Below are 25,445 nucleotides of genomic sequence, written 5' to 3'. Positions count from 1 at the left end.
TTTATTTGATGTTTTAATGTGGGTTGTGAACTGCTTTAAAATATCTCCTTAGAAGTATAAAGATAAGCCTCAGAAAGAGGGAAGGAGGGAGTAGCCCAGAGCAATATTGCGGGAAACTGACATGCCTAGACACAGTACCTCTTCAGAGATTGGGTGAATGCTTTCCTTGCTTCTCTGCTGGAAGCCTTCTTCAAGCAACTCCCCAAAGCCACTCTGGCTGTGGGCAGTGGCAGAATACCAATAGACTATGCTTATCCAGCCTCCCTTCCTGTTCCCTGTGGCAGCATAGGAGCCAGGGGGCGTGGCGTGCATCCCAGGGGCAGTGGCACGGGTCCCGGGGTGTGTGTGGCAAGCAAAGCATGGCCCGGGGGGTGCCACTGATAGGGGGTCAGCATTTTGTCACCCCCCCCTTTGGAATGCAACCTGGTGCGGTCCCAGAAAGGAACCATGCTGAGTGTATTGAGGGAGTGTTATTTTATCCTCTTTGGGGGAGAGCCTACCCTTCCATAATAATAATTTTATTGATTCTTCACACACACACCGGACGCGGGTGGCGCTGTGGGTTAAACCACAGAGCCTAGGACTTGCTGATCAGAAGGTCGACGGTTCAAATCCCCGTGACGGGGTGAGCTCCCATTGCTCGGTCCCTGCTCTTGCCCACCTAGCAGTTCGAAAGCACATCAAAGTGCAAGTAGATTAATAGGTACCACTCCAGTGGGAAGGTAAATGACATTTCCGTGTGCTGCTCTAGTTCGCCAAAAGCGGCTTAGTCATGCTGGCCACATGACCTGGAAGCTGTACGCCGGCTCCCTTGGCCAATAAAGCGAGATGTGTGCCACAACCCCAGAGATGGCCACAACTGGACCTAATGGTCAGGGGTCCCTTTACCTTTACCTTTACACCACCCCATCTGACAGAGTTGCCCCAGCCACTCTGGGGAGGTTGAAACATATATAAAAACACAACAAACATTTTTTTAAAAAAAAAAAACCTTCCCTATAGAGGGCTGCCTTTGGATGTCTTCTAAAGGTTGTATAGTTACTTATCTCCTTGGTTCAGGGCTCACATAACGCCAACATTTCTCTGATGAAAATAGGGACATCTTACCATACCCTCCAATAAGGATGTCCTAAGGGAAAGGTGGGACATCCTTAGATGAAATCAGAAACTGGGACAGCTTCTGTAAATCTGGGACTGTCCCTGGAAAATAGGGACATTCGGGGGGTCTCCTCTGGAGGAACTGAATACTCCTGGACTGGAAAAGAGAGAATTTGGGGGGTCCATTTTCTCTCACATCTAAGAGCAGCGGGGGGCGGGGAGCAACATTCTGAAAACATTCCCATTTTAGGAGAAAACTTGTATGCTATTCACTTACTTTTTCATACTAAGATTTTAGTAAGTGGGACATAAAATAAGCTAAGGAATACTTTGTGTAAAGGGGCCTTCAAAAGCCAAAATAATGCTGCAGCTTGCCTGAGCTCCCTCACATAAAAGAGCTAAATGATTTGCTCTCAGATTTAGCAACCCCAGCAAAAAGAGATATCACTTTAAAATAAAGAATAAGGGATATATATTGGTAGGTGCCTGAAAAGAAATCTCTAACTCATCACACTGTGCTTTCAAGGGAAGCTTTAAAACAAAATGGAGGCACTTCAAAATACCTATTAATTTTGCTTCTAAGAAAGAAACTAATCTCTCATGCCTGTAGGCAATTAGAGTTACGTGGCCTTCCGGGCTGGAAAAAATGACAAACTGGAGAGTATCAGACTGAATAAACATTAGGATACCAGACTCATGCAGCCTTTGGGAATCACTCGATAACATTATTTTTGAGACATCTCAAGCTGAATGGCATTAAACCTTTGAGGAACCAATTTCCATTTGAAATGAAGAACCAACACTGTCCATAAAGTGAGAGCTTAGCTTATAGTCCTGTTTTTCATGAACATATTCAGCAGTGTCAAAAATTGGGGTTTTTTGGGGGGGGGGCAATTATTTTGGCACAGCTTGTGAAAAGGCGAGTTCAATCATTTACAGTGCCCTAATTTTTCAGTTTTCATTACATCATCTCAATGACATCATTCCATAGCTTAAGGGTGGAGAACATGTAGACTTCCATATGACGCTAGACTACAGCTCCCATCATTGATAACCATTGGCCATGCTGGCTGGGACTGATGGGAGATGGAGTCCTTCAACATAGGGAGGGACACCGGTTTCCCATTCCTGATGTGGTAAAATCCAACAGCTAGCTTGTGTACAGCACATGAATGGAAGTGAAAGGAACTTTAAATCCTTTCACTAGGAACAAGAGAAGGCCTAAAAAAGCACAAACTGCAGGTCAAACAGTTGTTCTGGAAAGCCACTTCCAAGCTTGAGAGGAGGTGGAGTTGCAGGCTTCACGCCCCCTCCACGTGCGCGGGGGCGGGGGCTGGCCCTCAGCCTCCACACATTGAGGGAATCCCCGGCCACATCATCCCCTGGCCAGCCAATCGGCTGGCTTGTGGGGAGTGGCCTGGGCTATTTAGCCCCAGCACGGCCGGGGATCTCCCAAAACTGCTGCTACATGAATTTATTTATTTATTTATTTTTAAAACTCAGGGCTGTACCCATTTTGCTTGAGCAACAGAATTCCCCTCTCTTCTCCTCTCTACAAATGCCCTCAAAAACTGCAGAGTCACAGAAAATTAAGTGGCATATTTTATAAATTCAAAGCGGTGTTACCAAAGGATCAAACCATACAATGAAGAAGAAAACATAAAACAGCACAATAAAATAAAAGAATGCTATTTTCCCTCCTCCAATGACCCAATGCACCAGCCACTATTAAACACACCAACCCATAATCAATGATCAAGGAATGCTCGGGGAAAACAAAGTGTTCAGAATCATCATCAACCTTGTTAAGTGTACAGGCACATTTACACTCTGGAGAAATGGTTGTGGGCACCAAACACACACTGCAGCAACCTATGCCATTCAATACAACGGAATGCTTATTTCACGTCTGATTTCGACAAGGGAAGCAGAGAGAAGAGCGCTTGTGGGCACCACAGAAAGCCTCTGTGGGCACATGTGCATCTGTGGGTGCCACACTGGCAACATAAAAACATGAAATAGATGGCACATGGTGCCCTATTTTCCCCACCCCCCTAGAAAAGACTATCATTGAAAGCTGCTTGACAGGTAGATAAGCAGGTTTATAGACGTTGTTTGTGGCACCAACACCAAGGGCTACCCAGTTGCCGCTGACTTGTAACAGTGCCTTTTTGGTGGTAGTTCCCCGGTTGTGGAATGCCACCCCTAGTGAGATGTGCCTGTCTTCTTTATTATTCAATTTCGGGAGTAATTTGAAAACATCCCTGTTTACCCAGGCATTTGGCAGCTGCAGAATACTGTGCCTGACAACCTCAAGATTACTGGATAGAATGACTGTCTTTAGATGTTTTTCTCTAAATGAAATGTTTTCTTTTTAAAATAATGTTTTAATGGATTTAGATTTTTAAAATAATAATAATAATAATGTTTGCATTCCTGTGCTCCTTCAGGAAGAAGGGAGGGATACAAATTCAATAAGTAAATATCCTACAGGTACAATCCACACTTCTGCCAGTCATTCATTTGTCACATAGAAAAGAAGAGGAGGATTCTTCTAATACCTTGATACTATTTTTTTTTAAGATGACATAAATAAATAAATAAATTCAATTTATTTCAGTCAATCAAACCTTTATTGCATTAGCATACAGCCATAGCAGGATAAAAATAAATTAATAAATAAAATTGCTAGAGACAAACAACCAAACAAAATTCAAAGCGATATTACTGTGAATGTGTATAAAGCATATAATGGCCCCAAAATAGGCTCGGGACATTAGGTTAAAAAAGGTAATAAAAGAATTAAGACAGGTCCAGGTCTAGGACACACTACCCCATCAGAGTAGCCCTGAGTTTCAAGGCCTGCACTATAAAGATTGCCACCCCACGTGTAACTTGGGGATTTGCGTCCACAAGAAGCGATTTCAAACAGTCTTCCTTAGATGTGATGGTGGACGGGATCAAGAGGAGGAGCTTAGTTCTTATTAGCTCATAAATAGGGCAGTAGAAAAAGAAATGTATGAAGTCCTCTACTTCATTCATTGTGCATGGACATAGACGCTGAGTAATAGGGGTCTTAGAGTAAATCCCCTGCAGGAAGGCCGTGGGTATAGAATGGAAACGGGCCATGGTAAACGCTCTTCTCAAATTGGGCTCCGTCAGGTCTATCAAGTAGTTGGCAAGTGATCTTACCACTTTCACTTTAGGGAGCCACATGGAGAGGCGAGCTGTGGTGGACTGTGCCCGGTCCATGGCCTCGTCTCTAGTAAGAATCCAGGCCCAGATTTTAGGTTGATCCCAAGCTGACAGCGTGTCCAGATCTGGGAGGGAGTAGCGTGCAGTAATAGTCTCCATGGCCTTGGACCATTTATTGCTGTGAGAACAAGTTAAAAAGGCTTGCCTGGCTAAAAGGGAACCTGGGGCTTTGATTAATTTACAATAAAAACTAATAATTCTAATGTGGGCTCTCGCAACAATGGAGGGGAGGCCCAGTTCTGTTCTTAACTGTGCTGCAACCGAGCCCTTGGGGAGACCCAGTACCTTTCGTGCAAAGGAGTTTTGTAGAATCTCGAGCCGTTGTAGTGTTTTTAAATTCCACCCCCAGATTTCAACCCCATACAGTAGCATCGGGAGGACTTTGCTGATAAATGCTTTTCTGATTGGTGGAACCAACTGGCTGCCTTTTGCATAGAAGAATTTCTCCAAAGCTTTGATGGTTCTACGGGCAGCCAGGATGGACATATTTAGGTGAGCTGACCAGCTAAGCCCATACTGAAAAGTGATACCCAAATACTTGAATGCTGAACAATATTCAATAGAGTGGCCCTCAAAATTCCAGAATGGCTTCCGAGTTTTCATGCCAAAAGTAAGAATTTTGGTTTTGGCGAAATTGATTTTGAGGGAGTTGGTATCACAATATGTCATGAGCCCTCTGAGCATGTTGTTTAAGCCCTGCTTGGTTAAAGACAGTATCACCATGTCGTCCGCGTAGAGTAATATGGGGATCTTGAGCTGTTGTAAAGAGGGGGCAGATTGGTTTAGGGCCTTCATGGTTGTAACGATGTCATTGATGTAGAAATTAAATAGAAAAGGGGCCAAGAGGCAGCCCTGTTTGACCCCTTTATTCAGAGGGAAAGAATCAGAAAGGGCTCCCAGAGGGCCAAATTTTACTCTGGCCAATATATCATTGTGAATTTCCATAAGAAGGTGGAGGAGCCTCTTATCTATGTTGGTGTAGCTAAGCTTCTGCCATAGCCTATCTCTAGGGATGGAGTCGAAAGCGGAGGTCAGGTCCACAAAAGCCGCGTGTAGTTTGCAGTTGAACCTGTTTAGGTATTTATCAATCAGGGTAAATAGAACAAGACATTGGCCAGATGTACTATGACCTTTACGGAAGCCAGCCTGTTCCGGGTGGAATAGCTTTGTTTCTTCTGCCCACTCGATTAATTTCTCTAGCAAGAATCTAGAATAAACCTTGTATGAGATATCCAGCAGGCTGATAGGTCGATAGTTACGTGGATCTTGTGGGTCCCCTTTTTTATGTATTGGGATGACTATGCTCTGTTTCCAGTTAGATGGGATCTTAAGAGTAGCGTTAATAGTGGTAAAGAGAGATGCTAAAATAGGGGCCCACCACGTCTGGTTCGATAAAAATACCTCCGGTGGTATCATATCCTCCCCCGGGGATTTATCCCCTGAAAGCATGCTGATTAGTTGTAAACATCTCTCTGGGGAAACTGGTTCCCAGGTGGGCAAGGCAGATGCTGGTAGAATAGAGACTACGTTTACTACTGGATCTGGGGCAGAATACAGCTGAGCAAAGTGAGAGTGCCAACTGGCTGCTGTGATGTTATTAACGATGAATGAGTGGGGTCTTAAACCTGCATTAATTAAGTTCCAGAATTTCTTGTCGTCACGGGTTTTAATGGCCACTGACAGCGCCATCCAGCGTTCTTTCGCAAAGAGCAATTTCTTATGTTGAAGCAGCTTCTTGTAGTATGAACGGAATTGGGCTACCTCCCTGATTTTGCTCTGGGTGCTGTCTGATTTCAAATCAGACTGAAGAGATCTAAGCCAACTTCTGCACTGTTTGCATTCTTGGTCGAACCAAGTTTGATTCTTCCAGGTTGGAATCGCATGGGGAGGTTTCGTGAGAGAAGGAAGCAAGTAGGCTAGAATCTGATGAAAAGTTGAGAAATAATTCACATTCATTGTTAACAGCTGAGCTTTCAAGGCTAGGATCTCAGGGGAATTTAGGAGGACTTTTATGTCTTGCTCCAGATAGGTATCCCACTTCTTACGTCTGGGGGCTAAGATCAGTGGGTCCTGAAGGTGGAGTGAGCTGGGAAGCCCCAGCTGTGTGTGGAGGAAGGAGATGGCGATTGGGAGGTGGTCACTTTCGGTTCTATTAAACACATTGAAACAATATGCCTTATCATTAAGTGCCGAGGAGGACCAGATGTAGTCTATAACGCTTGCCCCTCTCGATCCTAGAAAAGTATAGAATCCTCCAGACCAGTCTTTGGGTGTGCCATGCAAGCTGCGGAGCCCGCAGTTTATGGTAAACTCCAGTAGTATGATGCCAGCCCTATTGATGGTCTTATCATGTGAATTCCACGTAGGAAACCACTCCTCTTCAATGAATAATTGCGACTTATGGGTGAATGAGCTTATATCTGCTCCGATTCTGGCATTAAAGTCCCCCATTATAAGGATCTCTGACTTTGGAAATTCAGCCACGGATTTATCGAGGATAAATCTTAAATCCTCCCAAAGCTGATTTGAATGAGAATAGGAGGAGGTAGATGGATTGTACAAGTTTACACCTATGAAGTCCCCAACCGGGCTGTTAGTGATGTGTAAAGTTTGTATGGAATTACTCTCTAACCAAAAGAGAGGAGAGATATTAAGTTGAAGGCCCTGCGCAACAAATGTTACCAGGCCACCACTAGGGCGCCCATACAAATGTGTTTTGGTCGCAGGAATCACAAAGGCGTCATAGCCCAGTAGGGATGGGGGAGGTGTCGATTCTAGGCACCAGGTCTCTTGTATACCCATAATCTGGAATTTCGCTAAAAACTCTTTCATATTCCCACCATCCTGTTTGGACGTCCATCCCGCCACATTCCAGGATAGCACATTAAAGCAGTTTAAAGAGGGACTATATACTAGTCAATTACTCTGGTTACTGGTGGGAGAGGCATTGCCGAGGGTCTGAGACGGCACCAGGCGTGATATTGCCGAAGGTATCGAAGGGGTGGTAATTTGATTGATGTGGCCAGCAGGGTCTTCAATGAGACCTGAGCTGTCTCTTTGCGCAGTGGCTTCCTTAACGTTTATATGTTGGCTTGAAGAGGTTGCGGGTAAATAAGGTTCTACCAAAAGAGGTTGACTGGCAGAGAACGAGGATGTACAGTCATCTGACTGGGCCGCACTGATTGAAGACTCCAGGTCAGGCATAGAAGAATAGGACAATGACAGATTTCCAAGATGAGGGGTGTTTGACACATTGCTCTTTAAGACGGAGGGTGAGGTGGTTGATTGGAGATCTATTAGTAGAGGTGAGGGGGGACTGCGTTGCGACAATGTATGGGGAACTTCCGCCAGGCAGACTGCCATATCATCCGTTATTGGAGTTCCAGTATATGGCAGAGATTTCTGGGGTGTTAGCTCCTTCATGACTGCGTTCCTTTGAGTTAGTAGGTTACTATGACCAGATTTTGAGGGAATTTTTTCTTGAAGTACATGTGTAAGTTGCTGCTTGAGTATATCAAGCCTGTTTATAACTTCTTGCTGTTCTACTAATGGCAACTCGCCATAGGATGAAATAAGGCCCCTCTCCTCTGGAACAGCCAGAAGTAATTCCACTTTGGATCAGCGTAGGGAATGTCCTGTTACGAGTTTCAATATATTTTTAGAGTTCTGAATATGATATAATCACTCTTTTGCTACTATGTTGGCCCATGCAAAAGAATATTTTATTGCAGTGAAGATCAATGGGAGACACTGTGGTAAACTTCAATAAACCACTGAGTGATGTAAATGTTTAGCTTAGCAGCTTGAGTACTTTTTTCATGCCATTTTGGGACACACACAATTCAATTATACCAAAATATTATTGTTGATTTCACTCAGTGGTCTCTAGATGTCACTGTATTCCCTCCCCCCCCCCCCCTTGATGATTGTTGTTCATCCTGGATGAAGCTGAAGTTTTTAAGAGCTGCATATAGATGTTATTCATTTCACATTATGGCATAAAATAAATCTGTGTAACTGTACTTCATATTCAATGTGAAGGATAGGCTTAATTTGCAATTTCTGCATGATGTACTTAATCAGCCTTGCTAATTATGAGACCTACTGAATTTTCCAGATCAGCAAAAATTGCCAATGTAGGGAGCTTTTAAATTGAGGACATTTCCTATTGACCATATTCCAAAGCCTCTTCTTTATCACTAATGCATAATGAAAGAAGGAGAAATATCAGTGTTTCAATAAAAAAACAAACCATAGAGAAGTGTTGTGGGGCAGAGGAATTTTAATAAAATTAAAGGGTGGGGAAATTCGCAAGAAACAATATGCAGCCATTCCCCCCCCCCCCAAAAAAAATATCAACATTACAGCATTTGAACAGGAAGCGTTATGTGTTATATGGCTCCAAAACATATCAAACCAAGGCTGTTCTCCCACATTGCCCTCCTCTCTCCTGCCATCTCTCTGACACATTCACACATGCACTCTGCACCTCAGGCAGGTACAGTTCAGACCATCATGAGCACAAAGTATTCATGCACACCGTCCTCCCTTTCCTGATTTGCTCAAACCATAACTTGCTGTGCCATGTGAATCAAGCAAAGAATTTTAAATTTAATCCACAGACTAAAGTGGATTAGGAGGGGTTCCTTGTCAGTAGCAATAACTATCGTTTAACCAACTTGGAGATGCTGGCAAACCAAGGCTTTAACAAAATGGGAAAAGGAGGGAGGAATTCTGTATGGAGAGAAAAGTACTCAAACCCCCAGGTTACCAATCAATAATGGTTTGGCCATGATAGCTAAACCAGGCTACTCAAAAGAAAGGGCCAGTATATGCTGAGGATTTTATGCATAAATCTATGCCCATTTAGCTTCTCAGTACCTAAAGCCTGGTAACCTGAGCAATGAGGAAACTTATACTGTATTCCAGAAGAGGACATTCTTACACATGTGGAGAGAAAAATAATGATGCAAATATTCTACAAACACTTGGGTGCACCTATCATGATCACAATGAAATCTCAAATTAATGAAGCCCTCAGGCTATCTTCAACTTGCATGTTTATGCCATTCGTAAAAAGACTTAAAAGGGTTGTTGTTGTTCTTGTTGTTGTTTTGCACCCAACTGCAAACAAACAATGTTTAGAATACATTGCTTTAAAATGGCATTTATTAAAAAAAATAAAAAAATAGAAGTAACTGTGAGCACAAATACTTTTGAAGACATTAGCCTTATTCACACAAGTCACCCTTTGGATAAATTCCCGTAATTTTAAATGCCACCCACTTACGCACATATACAGAGACGTTGGGGAGTTTTTCACCGCAGGGCAGTTGCAACGCTCATTAAAATATAATAAGCTCCACGATGAATAGAATAAACACTCATTACAAATTAATGAGAATAATTAGCATCCGAATTGTCCTATGGAGCAAGACTCATTGGTTTTTATGAAGATCATGATATCCCCAGTCATGGTCCAAATGAATCAAAGTGTCAGATTGTATCCTAAAACAACACAAATAAAGAGCCCACAGATGCATTAACTGTTCCAGCATTGTGCCAACCTCTGACCCGGCTGTCAATTAGGAGATGCACACTGGCACACCTATGTCTAAACTAGACATTTTCAGGCTAGATAGCTTTCTAGAGAGCATGCATTATTTTGGCAGCTGGGAACAAAATCCAAATGTCCATTTTTCGATACATTCCAAAATAAATTACAATTACAAGAAGTGGTGCACTTTTAATAATATACACTGCAGCGGTAGCTGCTCTTCTTCTTCTTCTTCTTCTTCTTCTTCTTCTTCTTCTTCTTCTTCTTCTTCTTTTGTCTTCTCCTTCAAATTGTATGGTAACTCCAGCAAAGTGAAAGAGCTACCTTTCTCTCTTTCGTTCCCCGAAGGGATTTGGTCATTTGGCATCCGTCTATAGCGGTTCATTTAAAATTGACCTGGCAGCATCCATTCCACCTGGCTGCAGCCAAGGAGAGAAGGGAAGCAGGGCTATTCATCTGCTCAGTGGAGAGACCAGCTGTTTTTGGACGATCCTTGTATCCTTCAAATATCAACTGGCCACAACCCATTCCATCATGCCACAGCAGAGGGATAGATAAGAAGCTACCCTATCAGCTCTGCAGAGCGATCAGCTCCTTCTCTCCCTGAATTGCTTCCATTCCAGCTGGCCATTGTAAGAACTACTGTGTAACTTAAATTGCAAGAATTGGTGGACAGATTTCTTTTCTTCTTCCCTTCTCATCCCTTTTTCCTTTAAGTGCGGTGCAGGCCTCCAAGCAAGCAGTAGCTTTTCTTTAAAAAAAGGATCTGACGTAAGTTGTTTTGGAAGCCTTTCTGGCTGAAAAGCAAGATTAAAATCCTTGTTTTCTACGTAATGGGTCACTATAGTTTCAAAAAATTATTTTAGTTGAAGTTCTTATGCTGTATGTTTAAATTTGTTCTATAGATTCTGTATGAACCTTGCCCCGGGACCAAATGGTGCATTATAGGTATTCTAAAAACATAAAGTTGTGTGTGGAACTCGTTGGTAAGGGCTAGAGAAATAGGTGCTTCTGAGAGGGACTAACATTTCCATGTTATTGTTGTTTAGTCGTTTAGTCGTGTCCGACTCTTCGTGACCCCATGGAACAGAGCACGCCAGGCACTCCTGTCTTCCACTGCCTCCCGCAGTTTAGTCAAACTCATGCTGGTAGCTTCGAGAACACTGTCCAACCATCTCGTCCTCTGTCATCCCCTTCTCCTTGTGCCCTCCATCTTTCCCAACATCAAGGTCTTTTCCAGGGAGTCTTCTCTTCTTATGAGGTAGCCAAAGTATTAGAGTCTCAGCTTCAGGATCTGTCCTTCCAGTGAGCACTCAGGGCTGATTTCCTTAAGAATGGATCAGTTTGATCTTCATGGGACTCTCAAGAGTCTCCTCCAGCACCATGTGATCCCCTTCATGGATCACTGCCTTGCCGTGGCGAAGGGGCTTGAATAACTCAGAGAAGCTATGAACTATGTGGAGCAGGGCACCCAAGATGGACAGGTCATAGTGAAGAGTTTTGACCAAACGTGATCCACCTGGAGGAGGAACCGGCAAGCCACTCCAGTATCCCTGCCAAGAAAACTTCATGGACAAAGACAACATTTCTATAGTCTGGGGCAATCAAAGAAGCATGTGGAATCCTAAAGGAACTGATAATACAAATCCACTCAAATGTTAACGGTGTATAAATATTTGTGCTAATTGTGGTCTGTTAAGCATCATGCAGTAATACTAGTGTGTTGACAAATGCTCAGTAATGCATTTTATTAAAAAGGCAAACAATCTCTGCTAATGTAGTGGTCGTGCTGTGAATGCGGCTGGCTATCCTTTTTAAAATGATCCCTCTGCAACTGACAAAGTTGTGTGTTTGGTGATGGCTCCAGCATTCGGTACCTGGCTTGCTTCCTAGCTTGGTGGTGCAGGAAAGAAATATGGGGCATCTTGTTAATAGTTATGAAGACTGCTCAATTTGATGGTCACTGGGTTGTCTGCAATGTACCAGTATGAGTGTTTAGAAGTGCATTGTTTAGACATCAACACCAATGATACTGATGAGCTCGCCATTTATGAAAACAGGCAGATGTAGACCAGACTTCCACACAGGTTGTTCTTCCCACCTGTGGAGACTGTAATTCAAAGTCTTGGAAGAGCAACAACATTCTAGGAGGCACGTTCAATGCTGAACTATGGCACTATCACTGCGTATGTGGTCTAAACCACTGAACCTCTTGGGCTTGGTGATCAGAAGCTTGGCAGTTTAAATCCCCGTGACGGGGTGAGCTCCCATTGCTCTGGCCCAGCTCCTGACAACCTAGCAGTTTGAAAGCACACCAGTGCAAGTAGATAAATAGGTACTGCTGCAGCGAGAAGGTAAACGGTGTTTCTGTGTGCTCTGGCACTCGTCACAGTCCTCTGTGTGCCAGTAGCGGTTTAGACATGCTGACCACATGACCTGGAAAACGGTCTTTGGACAAACGCCAGCTCCCTTGGTGAGTGCCGCAACACCTTAGTCGCTTTTGACTGGACTTAACAGTCCAGGTGTCCGTTACCTTACGCTACTGCAAGCCATCTTTGCAATTATTTATCCAAGTCTACGACACCATTCATCACAGGATTAGTATAGCTTAGTTATCACAAACTGAAGATAAGGTGCCCAACACAAGAGGGGTTCATGGTATGGAATGCAGTCCCCTTGGAGAGAAGGCACTTTTCAACACGTGGAAAGCAAGCTTGTCAGGGAAATGGTTACGCTAGAATCCTTCTTCATGAAATCTGTGGAACAGGTTATCATTTTGTACTTGCTGACCCAGCACTGTTCAGGAATTTGTAGGAACAAAACACACACACAAATCAGTCCAGCTTTGAAATCAGTGGTTTTAAAAGCTTCGGTTCCTCATCTTGATTTAAAATGGTGTCTAACTGTACTCAAATATAAAGAAACATTGGTTCCCTAATTTCAAGAATCAGCATGCAAAAATTTGGAAAAGATCAAATCATATTCTCATTCCAGTGTTAACAGTATATACACTTAACTCCAGGTGAGGTTACTTTCTAATAACCTTTCAATATTTAATATTTCAATATTAATACTTTCAATATTAACTCTCTCACAGACACTTTCACACAAGCACAGACACTTGTTTAGCCTTGTGGTGGTGGTTTTCTCTTTCTCCTCTCCCCTCCCCCCTTTTCTAAGATGTTGGGCAGAGAGTCTAAGCTCCAGAATACTGAGCTTGACAAGATTTTGTACTGAAAGGTCCAATATTCCATTCCAGTTCTGCTAAAGAGCGCACGGGGAGATGGAGGGAAGATTGGTTGGGGGAAGCGCTCTACTCCCCTAAACCCAGAGATTTGGGGTGGGGAGAGGGTGGTTGTCTTGTGAAACAAATCTTCCAATAAACACTTCAAAACTCTAACAAAGAAAAAGAAGGAAAAAGAAAATGCTTAGAAAGATAACAATGCTTTTTTTGGTGTGACTTACCTGTTTAGGGTTAAATTAACAACAATGTACAGTTATTATATTACTTTGCACTTCTCGGACTCATAGGGGACTTATGGACAGCCTTTTAGAGTGTTATTTCACTCATTAAGGGAAAAGACTGAAGATATTTGTAATGTACATTGATCAGGGAAGTGAGGGAAGAAGAACAGCAGTCACCTAGAGAGTTAATGATAGCCTTTAAAGAAGTATCAGTTCCCTCAAGTAACAGGATATTCTTGCAGCATCTCAAGGCTGCTTAAAACCCCTCTACACAACTCATGTTTCTTTCCCTACCTCAGCCTCTTTTTTTCTCCTCTTATCCCAGGCAAACACCCACCGAGACAGAACCAAATATTTAGCACCCAATCTGTATTCCTAGGGCCAAGGTGTAATCTGGATCCTTGGCTCTAGGAACCTCAAGTGGATGTGAACCTGTAGAAGGCACAGCCAGATCTACCCATTATAAGACAATAGCATTGCCCTAGCAGCCACACCTTGATGATCACAACTGACCTTGACTCGTAATTAAAACTCCTTCATATCCTTTGCATCTAGTCCATTTCACCATGTGGTTCTGGTTACTCCTGCCTGTGAGCTCTCCAAATCCTTGCAACCAATATCACATATTGTTCCTATTTAATTTCTGTTAATAAGAGTATGATTCAGTAGCATGCCTGCTTAGCTACAGGATAGGAGACAACTGCTGAAGGCAGTTCAGTATTATTATTTATTAAATTTGTATTAGCAAGCTCTGTACTATCCCTGCAGCCTCTATGAGACATGGCTAGCAAACAGACAGTCTTAATAGAGGTAGGTAAAAAACAAGGAAGCCTACAGACACCCAAACTGTAAAAGGTACATGAAAAAACAGTGTAAAGCATGAGTCTTCAAACAGGTTGCTCTGCCTGCCAATTCAATAGCATAGGTCTTCCTAGCACAGTCTGAAAAAACAATATCACAGTGCTTACTCTTATCCCAGACAGCAAACCACATTCAGCCTCTGCCTGCATTTCCCTACCTAATTCTTCAGGCTCTCTACCTCTGGAAGGGCTGCTCCCTTCTCAAGGTCAGTCATGGGTCACACCAGGAGCTCCTGGGAAATGTAGGTCCTAGACTTAGCAGTCTCCCACTAGACACTCCTTGTTCTCTTGCTTAATAAATCCCTTTAGCTTTATTAACGGATGACGTTCTGACTCAAACACTGCGGTCTATTTTTCCCCTCTTGCACTCTTCCAGGAAGTCAGTGTATGGAGAAAAGATCGCCAGTCGCATCAGCTCATGCCTTTGGCTTCATACAGTTTTGGGTGCTTTCTGATTTAGGGGAGAGTTCTGATCCCACAAGGAAAGGTGACATGGAAATTGGCTTCTGTGCCTACACTGCATTCCTAGACTAGCTCCCATGCATAAAGAGGAGAGCTGTATAAGCAATCTTGCCCTTCCCACATCTAGTACCCATAGGTTTTTATTCCAAAACTTTCCTCTAACTTTTTCTCCCAAAATGCACACCATCATGTGGAGGTTCCATTTAGGTAATTGTCACCCTGATGCTGAACTATTGCTTTGGAGGTGAAAAGGAACCATTCAAAAACAAAACAGCATTCCCGGGGGAACCCCAATGTACGCAGGGGTATTTAACTGTTGAACTTTGCACCCACACCCTCCAAAGTTTGTTGAAATGCAAACTAAACATGCATCCCTGCTCATGGAGGAGGGGTATAGCACAGGACAACAGTTAAATGAGCCATTGATGTGCAAAAGGAGTGAAAGGAGTGAGCGGGTGCTGCTCTGAAGATTCCCAGGAATTGTGACACGTGGGAAGAAGGGAGAGGAAAGGAGGAAGGTTAAGCTGTTGTGAAAAAGTAAAGGGAAATACAAACACACAGAGTGGGACTCTCAGGCAAAGAGAAAGGCAGCAGGCATAGAAGACAGGAAGAGGTGTAAGGGCAAAACAGAGGCACACATAAATCCCTTAACTTGCAATCTTATGCCTACTTACCTGGGAGTAAGACCTACAAAACTCAGTGGGTCTTACCTCTGAGTAAGTATGTCTACCCAGACCAAGTCTTGTTGTGTTTAATGGGTCAACCTAGGCTTTGGTTTAGGGTTCAGGGTTCTTGTGCCTTTAACTGTGGTATAAAAGGTAAAGGTAAAGGGACCCCTGACCATTGGGTCCAGTCGTGGCCGACTCTGGGGTTGCGGCGCTCATCTCGCTTTATTGGCCAAGGGAGCCAGCATACAGCTTCCGGGTCATGTGGCCAGCATGACTAAGCCGCTTCTGGCGAACCAGAGCAGCGCATGGAAAAGCCATTTACCTTCCCGCCGGAGCGTTACCTATTTATCTACTTGCACTTTGATGTGCTTTCGAACTGCTAGGTTGGCAGGAGCTGGGACCAGGCAACGGGAGCTCACCTCGTTGCGGGGATTCGAACCGCTGACCTTCTGATCAGCAAGCCCTAGGCTCTGTGGTTTAACCCATAGCGCCACCCATGTCCCTAACTGTGGTATAGTAGACAGAAATTCAACAAGTCTTTCCTAGTTTGGAAATGGTTTTTTTTTTTTTTTTTGCAAAAAAATAACTTCACGATGACTGTGTCATTATTATTATTATTATTATTATTATTATTATTATTATTATTATTAAAATTTCTACACCGCCCTTCATCCGAGGATCACATGGCAGTTTACAATATTAGTTGAGATTCCTGCATTGCAGGGGGTTAGACAAGATGACCCCCGGGATCCCTTCCAACAATTTTGCAATTCTGTGAATGAAAATGACATGTGAAACAAAAGCCATGGAGACGTTTGACAAATGTACTGCCATTCCAACTATGCACCAGGAAATAAAATATTTGAATCATAAAGCAAGAATAATGATTCAGAGATCTGCAGAGCATGTTGACTCAGAAGGAATTCTTGCTGTGTTCAGTGGGGTTGATTCAAGGGTAAGCATGCAATATACGACAGACAAAATAACCCCAATTGAACATAATGGGCCTACTTTACTTCTGAGTAAATATACAGTACACAGGACTGAACTGTTAATCTCTGTAACAGTATCTAAAAAAAGTAGATACTGTTTGAAGGTGGATGATACATGTCTTTTCTGGGCTGCTGCTCAGATGCCTGTAGATTATTTCACCGCACTATAAAAGCCAGGGTTTTAGACTTGCCAAGAGTCAGCACTTCAGGTTGCTAATGCTATATATCACTGTTAAAAATACCTTAGTCTAGTCAAACAAAATTTCTCTCATCACTGAAGAAATCATGGAAACACTTGTTTGGGGATATACTAGAGTTCTTCATGTTCACCTCCACATGGAAACATTTCAGTACCACAGAAAAACACAACAACACAACACAACCAAACAGCTCCACAACCTGCTTAGAAGAAGCTAAGTATTAGGCTCATTCTAGTAAACACGGAACTCAGTTATCACAGATGAAATGCACTTCATATTGCAACTCTTGGACCTAGACTTATTCATACTGCAAGAGGGCACACAGACATCAATTGGACTAAAGTTAATGGTGCAATGATGATGCAATTGATTACAACAAGTCTGTTCTAGGCATGGAATGGAAGACTTTGTTCGACCCATAATCTTTAATATTAATAACAATATTGTTAAAATAAAATGGGGGCAAATGAGTGAGGAGGGCAAACAGAAGGACTGAGGAAAGAATAGCTGGAAGGTAGCTTGACAATTTTCTGCTCAGTCACCAATGGTGAAAAAGTGTTTTACTGTGTTTTTAATATTTTGTTATGAGCCGCCCAAAGTGGATGGGGCAACCCAGTTAGATGGGTGGCATATTATTATTATTATTATTATTATTATTATTATTATTATTATTATTATTATATTGGGTCTCCAGTTGATCTGGCAACCCTAAAGGCTGTGGGCAAAAGAAGGGTAATATGCTGTATGATATACAAAATCTTAAGCATGTTCCCCTCCCCCCTATTTGTATACTCTCACTTTCAGCTGTTTCTTTATTTAAATGTTTAAAAATTAATAGAGTGAAACCATTTAATGCTGCAATCCTGTACACACTCGCTGAGAAGTCTCATTTTGCTCAATGGGGCTTCCTTCCAAGTAGACATGTATATGATTGCATTAGCACATTACCTAACATCATATATTTTCTCCTCTACAAGCCAATTTGCTTACAGGCTGTTCACCCTGAAACCAATTTGCCAGCTGGTCTACCAAATGAAATTTTGGGGCAAGAACTCCAGCGTTCTATAAAGTGCCTCTCCTGCTTTGTTTATATTGCCAATTGTCCAGCTCCCAGAGTACTAAAAATATCATACTAGGATCTTGAAGGTGTGGGTTCAAATCGTTACTCACACTGGAGCTCACTGGGAGAGTCACGTCTTTCAGCCTAAATAACTCACCCCACAAAGTTGCTGTAAGGATAAAATGGGGAGAGGGAGAACCACAAGCGCCACTCTGGGATCTTTGGAGGAAAATGTGGGGTGAAAAATTATCAACAACATCATTTATACAGTTTATAGAACTGGAGATTAGAGGGGAGGGAACGGTGAGGTAGACAAAAAATATGTTTATTGATTCAACACATTTTGGGCCCTACTGATCCTTCCTCAGGGAATTTCAGATAAATAGATGTGTTGCCTCTTTTTTTCTTATGCTTACACTTCCAGTTCCTTTTGGTAGTACTCATTTTGTTATAATTTGCAGGCCACCAAATGTTCCAAACAAAACAAAACAAATATTTAAATTTGTACTGGACCTGGGAGTGCATCCTATAATGAAGATCTCTCACAAAAGTCAACTCTTCAAGCAACATGAAATTACTCTCATCTTGAATCTGCATTCCTACAGAAGCAGACACTACTTCCTCCATCTCTTGAAGTTGTTTCTAGTTCACAAATGTCTACGCTATAATAAGGTGCCACAAGACCCTATGCCGTTTTTGCTAAAACAGACTAATAGGCCTGTCCCTCTGGGAATGGATACCTGCCTTTTGTCTCTGATTGGCTTGGGCTTGCACTTCCTTGACATGACTTTGGCATGACTTTGTGACAGGCAGACCCTGACACCTCATTTTTGGACACAGACTCCCATTTCCAATTCAAATGACAATCGAGAGAGAAATCAAAATCCTTCCTTTCTTTGTTGTTGGCAATTTGGTTTCGGAGCAGCCATATGTGCTTGGAGGAAGAGGATCAGGAGAGGTGTCCATGCCTCTTGGCTCTGGGAATGTGAATCCTGCCATGCAAATTGACTTTTGCCTGCAACAACCTGTTAACTGTAAGCAAGCTTTCCTGTTGCTGTTATTACCACAATAGTAGACAGGAAGCAATGAGGCTAGAATAGTTAATAATAATAATAATAATAATAATAATGAAATAATAAAATTTTATTTATATCCCACTGTCCCCATCTGAAGCCAGGCTCAGAGCGGCTAACAACAGTAAAATAATACATCATTCTAAAATCAATTCATTATAAAATCAGTTCAAATCAAATTAATGATAACCATTGGGCTAGAGTTCTGTGAAGAATTACCAAAGGAGGGGGTCAGACTGTGCCTTGGCCCAAGGCCTGGTGGAACAGCTCTGTCTTGCAGGCCCTGCAGAAAGATGTCAAGTCCCGCAAGGCCTTAGTCTCTTGTGACAGAGCGTTCCACCAGATCAGAGCCGCAGCCGAAAAGCCCCGGCTCTGGTTGAGGCTAGCCTAACCTCTCTGTGGCCCAGGACCTCCAAGATGTTTTTGCTTGAAGACCGTACACTTTAAATCAAGGGTGGATAATCTGTGGGCCTCCAAATGGTGTTGCACCCCCAACTCTCAGCAGCCTCAGCCGACTCAAAAGTGAGGACAGTCCAACACCATCTGGTTAAAAACTCTAACATCAAGCTTGATGGCATTCAGCTAAACTCCTTTGATATTTCTGCTTCATCTTGAATAAATTTGCTTTATTACATCAACAATTTTGACAGTGCTCAGCTTTTATGGGTGCATGTAGTGAGTACCGGCATTCTCTGTTCCCCAGGAGGCTGTCAGATCAGTTCAGCAAAAGGAAAGAAGGGGAGAATCCTACAGTTGCCACTTAAATATCACCTAAGTGATGTATCTACCTGCCTTATGTATTTAAATCAACACCACAGGCCCCACTATGTCTCCTCCAATTATCTGAGATGCACTTGGAAAACAAAGGACAGGGCCTTTTGGGGAATGGTATCCAAACACCAAGGGGGATCGCATACCCTACAATTGTCACTATTTTCCAAGGATAGTCCTGGAATTACAAAAGCCATCCCCGCTTCTGATTTGATCCCAGAATGTCCCTATTTCCCCTGCCAGTACCGCCACTGCCAATCTTGGGAGGGGGAGAGGAGGAGCTGGTGCTTGTCTCGAGCGATGTTGGTGGCTGCGAGAGAGCATCCTTTTGCTTCTCTATGGTCACCGCTGCTGGTCTGCCCCCTTGGGCAGCTCGCAGCGGCTGCTGGAGAGCAGGTGAGGAGGAATAGGAGTGGTGCTGGCAGAGGGCAGGGCTGCCCTACCAAGGGTTGTTTCAAAACAACAACAACAACAAAAACAAAACCACACCATATTGTTTTGTGAATCCAGGTCTAATCTTGCCCCTTTCTAAATTTTATTTATTGGCATGTGCTTTTCTTTTTGTAAATCTACCAAAGAATAAAATAACATTGGGATCAAGGGGTTTTCTCAGTGTTTCCTGTGTCCTGTTGGTGTAGCCATAGTGGAAATGCTCTGTGGAGTGGGGGTGGGGGGTGGGGAGGGTCGAGGAGGGTCACTTGCAGGGAAAGTGAGAAATGTCCTTATTTTCCTTTGAGGAATGTTGCAGGGTACAAGATCTACCCAGATTTTTCACTGCTTGCATTTCCGTGCACAACGAAAGACCAGGCTGTTTCATCAGGCATCTGAGTTACGTCTAGTAACTCAACGTACCGGTCTGCATTTTGGTATCTTTATTAACTTGGTGTATGTACATTCTCTCAGTTTGGTATTTTTAGGAGTGATTATGACATTGTAAACCTCCATAAAGGGTTTTCTTTTTGGGGGGGGTAAAAAAAGAAGGGCAGAAATATTTTGACAAATAATAATAATAATAATGCAAATTCAGACTGCGCTTTATGCAAAAGCCTGGTGGTAACCAGATCCAAATAGCTATTAAAAGATACTTCATTTAGCAAAGTCTATGAAAATTACCAGTATCCAGTCACTAAGCTGCCACAACATTGATTTCTTTAAAATAATAAAAAATGTCAATTCTTTACTGAAGGCGACTGAAAATGTAACAAGATCTAGGAATTTAAAACATTTCCCCCATTTTGAGTGAACCATCTCCCTCTCCTTCCCCCACGACACATAAGAAATTCACCACACATTATCATAATTGACGTGATTTCCTGTTATATACAAGTCAAGCTATCCTAAAATGCTTGTCACAATACTTTAATGAAATCACCGCCCATGTAAAAGTAGCAAACAGTGCACATTATATACCTGGAGAATGTTATGTACCTTCATTCTGAGCAGTAGGGTAGATTGAACTAACCGGGTGCGCTAGTGGAGACCCATATAGAAACACTTGCGCTGGCGGTACTATAGTAATAGTGTGATATTGAATCCATCCTATAAATAATAAAATGCTGTTGTGAAGAAATAAGCAAAACCCTGTGAAAAGTTTACAAAGAGCTTTAAATCACATCTATTTTCATATCTAATCATTAATAATCACATAGACTTCTGTGAGACTTGATCACAGGTAAGTGGCTATAGGATTACAGCGTTGATGGGTGGTGAAAGGAAAATGAAACTATGAGCTGCACAGCACCCCCTGTGGCCACCACTGACATAACAAGTCAATTTTTCTCTGGCATAGTCTGGACAATCTCCTATGTAGTAAACAAACAGGAAACTAAAGTCTGATTCATACAATTTGATCATGTAGTCCAACCGCCTGCAATGTAGGGATATGCAGCTGTCCCATACAGGTATTGAACCTGCAACCTTGGCATTATCAGCACCACACTCTAAGTGACTGAGCTATCCAGGCTGATCACTGAGGAATTCCTGTTCAGATCACCAACATTTTGAAAACACTTGTCTCCACAAAATTATTACTGCATATTATATCACACACTCCTATATTTATAGGGGACGACAACTCCAAAAGCTCAGCATGCCTTACACAAAATGAAGGTAGGATTAACTTCCTGGACTCTCCTAAAACACCCCTCTAAAATGTTTATTGTAATATAATGGCAGATGCAAAGAGGCTGGTAGGATTTATGGTTATCTTACTAAATTTGCATTCAGGCCTCCTAAAAATGAGTACAGTGCCTATTCAATCAGCACCGCACCTCTGTACAGCAACTCAGATTACTTATTGACTTTAAGACATGACATTATTACTGCTACTGCTACATACACTGATTAAAGAAGAAAGATTGCAAAGAGAACATTTCTTCACATAAAGGACACAGTCAGTCAAAGCTGAGCACCATTTACTTTAACTGCTTTCAGCAGGAGCATTATGCACATGCTTAACTCTCGCCCACTGAAATCATTGGCACTTACGCTTAACTTGACTGGATTGCACCTACAGTTTGCCTTCAGCCTATAAAAGCTTAGTCCTTGTCATTGTACTCAGTCTTTAAAAAAAAATATGGAAGGGGAAGGAGGCTGGGACAGTTTTGTTTTAAATTACCTGACAGCTGTAGGCATTAATGATATACATGTATATATATATGTATGTATACTGTGTATGTATATTCAGAAAACTGGGAGGGGGGGCATGTGTGCTCTTTGCTACACTGTCTGCTACAGATCCCAATTCAAAGCCTTCAAGTGAAATTATTATTATCTGCAAAATACTTTAATGAAAATAATAATGCATTTTATTTTTCAAATGTCTGCCTTGCAGAGATGAACGACTGTTTATTTTGCCTTGTTATCTGGAGGAGCTCATTTGCCCCTCTGACAGGCCACAACAAGCAGTCACACACAAATGAAGATGCAATGGGACCATATTTCCAAAGCGTTAATTAGCAAAAGATCGTCTTATTTCCTCCTCCCCCTCCCTCGACTGTTTTCACCCAGAGTCTCCGAACTGTTTCCATGTGCAAAAACTGCAGCTCTCAAGGAATGCTCATGATCACTAAGCAGCCAAACCCGCCCCCCCCATCTTGTTGATATCTTCCTTTACTGACTGAAAAATGGGGGCAAGCTTTTAACCGTGCCTTCATCCCACTGCACCCCAGTGCCCTCTGCTACACGAAGTCAAGGAGAGAAAGTTTACCCTTTTAAAGCGTTAAGGAAAAGCAGCTCTGCTCCTCTCAGCTATCTGCTTTCCCTGCACCCCCCTTTTTCTTTCCAAGGGCTGAAACAGCAGGTAATGTTTCAAGATCAGCACATGGGCAACGGGGAAGAAGGCTCGCTTTGGAGGAGAAGCGATTGCGTTTCAATCCGCCTCTCAAGTCGACATGCAGAGCCTTCCTCGCAACTGGAAACCAGCTGACGCTACAGAGGAGCGCGCACAGATCTGTGTCGGACCAGAATGTGATCCCCTCCAAATGCGTGCATTTGCCCACGCTGTAGGGGAGCAGCAGCAGCAGAACCATCAGCGAGATTGCCATTCCCTAGGAGAATACATACATTATATATACATACACACCTGCACACACCACCCCGTGTCTTCTTTTCTCTCTCTCCTTTAAAACAGAGCTTTCACTGCACATAATCTGGGCTAAGCAGACGCACGCAGCAAGAGAAGAGCATCGCATGAACTGGGAAAGGCTCAGCCGGCAGAAAGAAGAGGAAAAATTAAAAAAAAAACTAAAAAAAAAACTTGAAGGCAACCATCAGAGACAGCGATGCGAAATAGAAGTCTAATACACCTCTTCCTAAAAGCTAGGCTATCTCTGGCTTAGGAGGACGGAATTAGCAGCAGACTCCCATTCGTTCTGCCCGTAAGAACACGGCACAGATTTGATTTGATTTCTTTAAAGGGGTCAGTTCGTTTCAAGCCTTACCTTAGCTGACTTGCCCTAACTGGTGACAGGGAACTTTAGTGGAAAGAAGAGACGCATTGAAATAAAATAAAAGAGGGGGGTATATCCTCAGGGCACAGCTGCTCCCAGTCCAGAGAGAAAGAGAAAAAGAGAGAGAGGGGGGGAAAGAGGCGCACAGGATTCCAGCTATGTGTTATCTCCAAAGCTCCAGCTCATATGCCAGCTCTGCTTTCCGCAGCTCGGGAAAGCGCCGCTGATTGGCTGCCGCCGCCCGTCTACTTGATCCTCCGCTTTCCTCCTCCTCCCCCTCCCCGTCCCCATCCCTGCTTCTTAGGACCGGGCGTCTTCTACAGGAGGATGCACGCAACGTAGGGATCGCTCCCCACCCGGCCACCCCTTCCTGAGCTTCTTGCAAGCGAAGTCCTTCGCCAATGAGACAGCATGAATAAACAGTTTCCACAGCCAAGGAGGTTTTGCTCAGCAAAAGGGAGGGGAAGAGAGAAAGGAAGCCAGGCTTAAGGAGAACTAGAATATAAGGGGGAGGGGGGTAGAGGGGTTCTCCCCCCTCCAAATGTGGGCATGAAAGGCATGAAAACTGGTAACAAATGTTCATTATTTGTACTGGTTTGCTCCGTAGTCAGGAGTGGACTTTGGTAATATGTTGCCCCGAGCAAGGACAAAATCAGTCTTCCCTAAATATTTCTTATTTTCATAATAATTCATTTTGGTACCTAGGGTTACGGACACTTCAGGTTACAGACTCCACTAACCCAGAAATAGTACCTCGGGTTAAGGACTTTGCTTCAGGATGAGAACAGAAATCACACGGCGGCAGTGGGAGGTCCCATTAGCTAAAGTGGTACCTCAGGTTAAGAACAGTTTCAGGTTAAGAACAGACCTCCAGAACGAATTAAGTTCTTAACCCGAGGTACCACTGTACGGTTGCCAATTATGGATCTTCTCAGTAGGTACCCGCATAAATATAGGGTTTTATTATTTATTTATTTATTATTAATATTTGTAATATTTTGCTTTCCCTTGGCTTGGCACCCTGTGTGGGGGGAACCACCCGCCCCCATACCCCCCAACATTTCTCTGGTGAAAATAGAGACATCCTTTCCATCATTTCTCCGATGAAAATAGAGACGTCATAGAGAAAAGTGGGACATTTGGGAATCAAATCAAAAACTGGGACAGCTTATGTAAATCTGGGACTGCCCCTGGAAAATAGGAACACTTGGGTGGTCTGGACAGTCCTAAATCCTGCACTGCCAAAGTGATCCAGAAAAAATCAAAGGTTTTTTTTGGTGGGGGAGAGGACAAAAGAGGAAAATTATTAGATTGTTCATGTTCTGGGCAGCTCCACCAAGCTCAGAAGACTTCAGGAGAAAGACTAGGCCTTGCCTCCATCACCAGGGTTGGTCCTCCATGTTTAACCCTCCCCCCCCCAAAATATGCCTCCTTTTCTATTCTACATACTTTTCAAGTGGTTTATATAATGAAAACACAGCAATTATAACAAGAATTACTGAAACCAGCAGCAATAACTAAAGCAGTGTACAACAGAAGAAAATGTTTTTGCAGGGAAAATGGAGCAGTAAAAGCCCTGAAGAACAACAAAAACTACTACTTATCATTATCATCATCTTTTATTTTTACCAGCTGCAACAAGGACATGGAACTCAGTGCCAGGGAAGTCCTCCTTGAAGAGAGCATTCCACAATGGGGTGCCACAAATAGGGGGGTCCCCCCTGTCTCTCCCTGCTTAGGGTTGATCCTAAATGCCCCCTTACATTTTTGTCACCCTCTCTGCAGTGCAGGGCGGGGAGCGAGTGGTGCTGTGGGTTAAACCACAGAGCCTAGTACTTGCCGATCAGAAGGTCGGTGGTTCGAATCCCCGTGACGGGGTGAGCTCCTGTTGCTCGGTCCCTGCTCCTGCCAACCTAGCAGTTCGAAAGCACTTCAAAGTGCAAGTAGATAAATAGGTACCGCTCCAGCGGGAAGGTAAACACCATTTCCGTGCGCTGCTCTGGTTCGCCAGAAGCAGCTTAGTCATGCTGGCCA

General features: G+C 43.1%; 1 protein-coding gene across 6 annotated transcripts in view; it reads right to left on the bottom strand.

The window, feature by feature from the left end:
• The window catches only part of CDH18 (cadherin 18), a 634,566-nt gene that overhangs the window by 281,322 nt on the left and 327,799 nt on the right, over positions 1-25,445 (bottom strand). Inside the window, exon 1 of one of the 6 annotated variants that reach the window (XM_081873025.1) lies at positions 23,045-23,635. The exons of 4 other annotated variants lie outside the window; for them this stretch is intronic. The gene's annotated coding sequence lies outside the window, so the exon portion shown is untranslated. Of the gene's footprint in view, positions 1-23,044; positions 23,636-25,445 lie in introns of those variants that run through there. One more of the 6 variants, XM_081873023.1, reaches the window with a different exon arrangement.

This window comes from Podarcis erhardii (assembly GCF_964252035.2).
Source record: "Podarcis erhardii genome assembly, chromosome: 8".
NCBI classification, from domain to species: Eukaryota; Metazoa; Chordata; class Lepidosauria; order Squamata; family Lacertidae; genus Podarcis; species Podarcis erhardii.
This window is presented reverse-complemented; position numbering and strand designations above follow the sequence as displayed.